Source organism: Tupaia chinensis, unplaced genomic scaffold (assembly GCF_000334495.1).
Source record: "Tupaia chinensis unplaced genomic scaffold, TupChi_1.0 Scaffold144255_1, whole genome shotgun sequence".
Lineage (NCBI taxonomy): Eukaryota > Metazoa > Chordata > Mammalia > Scandentia > Tupaiidae > Tupaia > Tupaia belangeri.
The window spans coordinates 1,027,064-1,034,233 of record NW_006204113.1 but is presented as its reverse complement, the minus strand read 5'-3'; positions in this window follow the sequence as shown (position 1 = coordinate 1,034,233).

Genomic DNA, 7,170 nt, shown 5'->3' with positions numbered 1-7,170 from the left:
GCTGTAGACTCATGGGACCCCAGGTGACAGAAGGAAGGCCCGTGACATAGTTCAGATGTTCCGGGGTGGGCATCAGCCGGGGAGCAGTTGTGTACTAGTTGCTATTAAATGATTGAAATATTTATTTAACTTGAATATTAAAGATGTGTGTTGGAGAGTTCGTCCTGCAGGGGTCAGCCCCCTCCCTCCGGCTCTGCCGCAGGTCCCAGTCGGTGGGTGCCTGTTTACAGCTCTTCCAGTCTGCTAAGGACCCAGGCCTGTCACCAGCCCCACTGCTGCCACGGGAGGGGTTTTCTCTGGAGGACAAAAGGGGGAAAGAGGGAAGACTCCGGGCTGGTCCTGGGAGCTCTCAGATGTGGGCCTCCCTGCTCTCCGTAGGAGTCACGGCTCACATGTCCCTAGGCCACCTCAGGACTCGGAATGGTAGGCAGGCCCTGCAGAGCAGCCATGACAGATCCCTCTCTCAGAGTGCCTCTCTGCGTGCCCAGGTCTGCAGGGGAGACAGGCTGGAGGGTCCAGAACTGGTTCTTTCTGAGAATCAGGCTCCAGGAGATGAAAGAAGAGTAACTGCCAAGGTCCAGGATGGGGTCTCTAGGAGGGGGCTCTGCCCAAGCTGGGGTCGTGACTGGGAGCAAGTGTTGACTTGGAGAGCTGGTTAGAGAGCTGTGAGCATGAAGCCCGCGCTCAGGTGCTGCTGAAGCACCTGGAGACGGTTGTCCAGGCAGCGGCCGCTGACCTCAGAGAGGTGGGCCTAGAGGGGGCAGGGTCTGGGCATGGAGGACCACAGGCTAAGAGCAGGGTCAAGCCAGCCTGAGGCTTCCTAACCACGAGGGCTTCCAGAGCTACAACCCACGTCTCAGGCTCAGCCAATCCAGGTGGGTCAAGAACACCACGGCTTGATGGAAAGCCTTGGAGCAGTGCGGCCGGGGATAGCACCGGGGTCTGTCCACCCACCTGTGACCTCCACGGGGGTGGGGCTGTGGCTTGGGTGGGTTCTGCCTGACCTAGTGCATAGATACTGGGGGTGTGGGGGGGAGGTCTAGACGCCTCTGTCCCCACTCCTCCAGCCCTGGTGACTTCTCCTCTGCTCCCCTCCCCCTTTAATTAATTCTGGGTGAGCAGCCTGGCTTTATTGTGCAAGGAGCGGGGGTCTCACTGTGGGAAAAGTCACACCTTCTGAGCAGCTTCTGATGCCATGCAAATGAAGAGACCGTCCAGGAAACGCTTTCATCTGCACGGTCGCCTGTCCAGCCCCCAGCCCAGTAATTACCCACGTTTCATTTGTTTGAGAGCAATTCCTGGGGGAAGCCACAGGGTAGGAGGGAGTCTGGGGGTGGTGGAATGTCAGGCCCTCTGCCTGTGATCCTGGCCACAGAGTGGGGCCAGGCTGGGCCAAGGCTGGTCACTGGCTAAGCCAGAGGAAGTCCTCAAGACCTGGGCCCGGGGTCCCTGAGTGTTCCAGGGCTGGGGATACCTGGGTGCCCTAGGGTGCTGGGGGGGTGGATTATTGTGTCTAGAACAAAGAAGAGGGGAGCTGGCCTGGCCTCAGAGGAGCCAGAAGACTGCCTGGGGAGTCAGGGGTGTGTGGAGGTGCACAGAAGGGTGCGGCCCTGGTCCTTGAGGCTGCCCGAAGCTTGGGTAAAGAGTTTTTTTTTTTCTAGCAGGACCCCAGGCCAGGGACCCATGGGAGCTGAGCCCAGCGCAGTGGGACCAGGACAGGCTGGAGCACCCACCAACTTGTTTATCTCTGAGCTGCGGCCTCCACAGAGCCCGCGCTAATGGGGTTTTACAGCCCACTCAAGCTGCAACTGGCCAAGAATCAATCATTACCGGCACTTAGTGGTTTGATAGTTAACAGCCTGAACTGAAGCCAAACTGGTTGTTAACTGCGATAACAACTGATTTCAAGGGGTTATTGCCGGCCCAATATGCTCAGCCCATTTATTTCAGGGAAAACAAGCAGGGAGCTGTCGCAAGGCCCAGAAGAGGGAGGAGGACGGGGCTGTCCTTAGCCAAAAGGCCTGCTGCTAAGTCCTGAGTTGCTGCCGGGGCCCCGAGACCAGCTGAGGTCTGCACAGAGGCTGGACCTCCCAGCACCCCCTCCAGGGCCCATGTGTGGCCCAGGGGCTCCAGCAGACGGCGCCCTCCAGTCCCTCCTCTCCCCAGTTCTCGCACTGCTTGTCTCCCTCCTCTCCTCCTCTTCCTCCCTGTGATGCCCTCCAAGGAGTGATGTCCCACGCAGGAGGGACCCAGGCCTACTTGTCCTCCCTCAGGAGGGGCTGGACTCCTCGCCCATCGCTCCCTCACTCAGGGGCTCCTGGAGCCTTGCCAAGTCCAAACCAGAAACCGGTCTTTCATTTCAAGGTCAGAGGACTCCACCGAGGCCTTGACCAGAGACACGGGTGGGAGTCTCCTCTCCCATAGCCCAGATTCTGGCCAGTCCTCTCCATCCCTACCTCAGACACATGGAGACAAGCAAGGATGTGGTTCGAGCATCATTCTAGAACGCGGCTGCTGCCAAGAACCTCGGCAGTCGCCCACCCCTACAATGGCTGAGCGGAGGCCTAGAACCAGTGTCACGACTAGCTCTAGAAGCGGGTCTCCATGCCCAGATCAGCGCTGCCTCTTAAGGGCTGTAGGCCTTTCCCTGATTTGATGTGTTCATTCACCCAGTCTTTACTGAGTGCCCGTTAAGTGTGCAACACGGGTGTGAGCAGAGGGGTCAGGGCAGGAAGTAAGACCACCCCGTCCTTGTGGAGCTCAGGTTCTGGGGGAGCGGGCAGGGAGGTGGGCGGAGCAAACAGCCCACTGCAGACACCGAGGAGGAGCACCGTAGAGACAGACACAGAAAGGGATGCGTGTGCAGGGCGGCAGCTATTTTAAATAAGGTGATCAGAGGAGGCCGTGCCGATAGCCTGATGTCTGAGCAGACACCGGGTGCAGGAGAGGCATGCACTATCCGGAGAGGAACAATCCAGGGAGAGGCATCGGGGGCAGCAAGGAGGCCCCATGACTGGGGCATGGTGTAGGCAGAATCAGGTGTGTGCGTGGTTGGAGCTGGCGTAGGGAAGAGTGATGGAAGCTGAGGGGAGGCGAGGGAGGTAGAAGAGGTGGTGGGGAAGGGCGGATTGAAATGACTTTGGACTCTGAGACAGCAGGCCCCTGGGGGCTTGAGCAGTAGAGAAGGAGCGGAAGGAAATCTCCACAAGCCTGTACGGGCTGCTGTGCTGTGTAGACAGTGGCGGGGGGAAGGAGACTGGCTTCGAAGCCACTGCAGTCATCGAGGTGAGGGACCACAGGGTGGAGGTGGGGAGGAGTCTCTCTCTCCTTGGAATCTGATTGGCTCTCCGATCTGGCTGGAATTTTGGATGTTCTTTGCAAGCAGAGTTGCAGGCTTTGCCGCTGGACTTGGGCATGGCTTGCATGAGAAAGAAGGGAGTGTCAAAGGTTTCCGAGTTTCCGAAAGGATGGCGTGCTGCTCACAGAGATGACGCGATGCCAGGAGGGACAGGTGCGGGGGCAGAGGAGCAGGTTCGGGACATGCAGAGTCTGAGCTGACCACGCACACGTTCATGAGGAGAGGCTGAGGAGACAGCTGGGCCTGAGTCTGGAATTCAGGGCGAGGCCTAGAGAGGAGATATAAACCAGGGAGCGGTCAGCACCCAGATGGTTCCCAAAGCCAAGGCAAGCCATGGGTTCCCTAGGGAGCGAGCAGAGCTGGAGGAGGGACGCCATGACACCCGAGCCTCCGTGTACCCCGACCAGGTAGCCGAGAGGATGAGAAAGTGTGGCCCGTGAGGCAGGTGGGAGGAAAACGAGGTGAGCACCATGTCCTGGTGACATAGGACCAATGGCACTTCCTGAGCCTGAAACTTGAAGTGGGGTTAGGTTCCCCCACTTTTACTGCCCTCATGTCTCCCCACACCCCACCAGCCCCAGGCCTCAGAGGAGGTGACCAAAAAAGAGGGTTTAACCTGGCAGCCTTCTGGATTGCTGTCTGGGCCTCTGGCTGGCTGCACCCCAGAACCTCTCCCCAGTTCAGTCTACCTACTCTTTCACCAGTCTACTGCTTCCACCCTACTCAAGCCATTAGCGGGGTTTTGGGTTTTGGGTTTTGTTATAGGGAGTGTGTGCTCACCAGAGAGAGAGAGAGGGAAAGTGAGAAATCACTCCCCAGGGGGGATGACCACACCATAATCTCTTCTCCTCCATTCTCCTCCCAAGATTTTGGGTGCACGCACACACATGCTTGGCATGAGTTTTTGTTTGTTTGTTTGTTTTTAGAATTATTTATTTTATTATACTTATCATCATTTTATTTTTTTAAATTTGCTACAGTGCTTTGTTACAGGGCACGTGTGCTCACCAGAGAGATACAGAGAGCAAGAGGGAAAGTGAGAAAGCGAGCCTCTAGGTCTGGGACTCAAACCACAGTCAGCCATGTGGGAGTCCGGCCCCCCGTCCACCACAAACACAATCACAACCACATGCTGGCCTCTGGAGTGATTTTTCAAGTTGCTGAATCCAGGACTTGAGCCATGGAGTCAGCCATGTGGGATCCAGCACCTTAACCACCAGCCATCTGCTGGCCCCACCAGCAGCAGTTCTTGCCTGGCTTTTAACAACAGCTTCCCCTCCGCTGCCAGCTGCTCTCCCTGGTTCCCCCTCAACCCCTATCCTCCATTCTGCACTCAGAAATCCGAATCTTCCAAACACAGATCTAATCATGTTACTCCCACCGTCCTGAGACTCGAACTCAAACTCCTTTGCAAGCCTGCAGGGTCCCTCTGTGCTCTGGCCCTGGTCTGTCTGTCTAACCCCATAGCTGACTCGCTGTCCTCGCTGGGCCACACCTGCCAGGTTCTCAAACAAATCAAACTCCCGTCTGCCCGCCTGGCCGCAGAGCCTCTGCGTAGGCTGCTCTCCCACCCCGGATGCTTTTCCTCCAATCCCTGGGTGACCGGCCGTACGATGCAGGTCTCTCTGCTGTCACTCTACTTTCATTTCTTTTTCTGTCATTTGCTAGCAGGCATGTGCTTTCACGGGAGGAGAGAACCAGAGAGGGAGTGAGAGAGAAAGTGAAAAATCACCCCCGATGGGGATGGCCAGGCTGCAATCCCTTCTCCTCTATTCTCCTCTTAGGATTTTGGGCACACACACACCTGTAGCTAGAGTATTTCGTGCCCAATACTTATCTGAGCAGTATATTAACTCATTTATTTACATCGATATCTATATAACTCTCCTATAGATATAGATATATAGATAGATATAGATAGATTAACAGATATACACACAGAAGTAAATGCGTTAACTTGTTTTGTTCTCATTTCATTGATGAAGAAACTGAGCCCCAAAATAGTTAAGAAACTTTCCCAAGTTCATACAGCGAGGAAGTGACAGATCACACTTCCAAAGCAGGTCATCTGGCTTCAAATTCTAGGCATTTGATGATGATTCCTTTTTTACTTCTTTATTTAGTTTTTTGCCATAGGGCACGTGCCCTCACTGATGAAAGGTGGAGAGAGGTAACGTGAGAAATCACACTCTAATGGGGATGGCCAGGCTGCAATCCCTTCTCCTCTATTCTCCTCTTAGGATTTTGGGCACACACACACCTGTAGCTAGAGTATTTCTCAAGCCACCAGGACCAGGACTTGAACTGTGCAACTGGCCATGCGGGATCTAGCTCCCTTAATCACCATGCAACCGGTTGGCCCTGCTTTCTTTCCTACATTGTGCTCATCGCTGTCTGGTATTGTTGTTTTAAAATGTATTTACTTGCTTTTAGTCTGTTTATCCTTACCTCCCAAGAGGGCAAGGGACTGCCCGACCTGATCGCAGATGAGTAGCCGGTGCCCAGAGCAGTGTCTGGCACGTCACATCTGTTCGGCAAACATCTGTTCCAAAACTCAGCTGGTAAAGTCAGAGCAGACACTGAGGCCGTCGAATGAAGGTGGGTCGGGAGTTCCCTGGCTCCAGCGCTGGGGTCTGGTACTGGGAAATGACTGAGTGGCAGGGAGACTTGAGGATGGTCCAGGGCTGGGTGACCTCTCTTAACCCACCCAGACGTGCACTCCGACCAAAGACACCCCAAGGCTGTTTGGTGCAGGCTCACTCCATTTTCTCAAATTGCCATCGGATCTCCAAAACTGGGACAACGACCATCTGAGCAGGGTCTCTTAGGTGGACATCTCAGAACCTCCTCGCATTCGGCCTCTTTTGCTACCACTGGGTTTCCATAGCAACCCGAGGACTTCAAAGGAGAGAGTGAAGGGGAATTAAGAGCCACAGAGAGCAGAGAGGAGGGGTACATGGTAACAGGACAGATGGGGAGCTGGCGGGAACTCCAGGGGGACCCCAAGCCCCATGTCACTGCAGGGGGTTGTGCCAACAAGGTCTCTTTGGTTCCCCCCTTCCCCATCTGGATCTCTTGCTGACCCTCAAGAAGTAACCATCCGTCTGGGTAGGCCCTGAGCTGACCCCTAGTGAGCCCCATTCTCCTGGCCAGGGTGCTGAGCAAGGCTCCGGCTCTGTCCTGCAGTCACCGCCTCCCTCGGCCTTTCGCAGCCACCGTCAGACCTGCAGGGCCTGACTTCAGGGAGCCGTGGATTTCCCCGTTCTCCCTTGGCTGTGTGAGTGGGGCATGGGCAGGTGGAGGGGGAGGGACTCAGAAGGGACCACTGCTCAGCACGTCCCTAGCTTTGGCACTGGGGATTGCAGCCAGCCCCCAGGCATGAAAGGTCAGATGGGCTCTAGCCCAGGTCTCAGCTGAAGATGCTCAGAATGAAGGGTGAGCCTGGGCATGGCTTTGAGGGAGCAGGTGCGGGGCCGTCTGGACCTAGCTCTGCCTGATTTGCTGCCTCCCACGCCCTGGAGCCCGGAGGACCAGTCAGTGCCTGAGCCTCAGGCTGGGAGCACTGGAAGGGCAAGCCTGTGGAACTGCAGCTCCGTGGTCCTGAGATCCAGGTGGCCGTGGGAGGACCGCCAGCCTCTGAGGGTGAGGATGGCCCGGCCAGTACCAAATTCTAGCTGTCCCTCTGTGTGCGCACATGCACCCCAAAACTGAAGTCTGAAGTTTCCTCCCTGTTCTGACACTGCTCCCCGTGTGCAGCCTCTGACTTCCAGTCATTCAGTGTGACATGCCCCTGCAACCTACATAATGTCCCT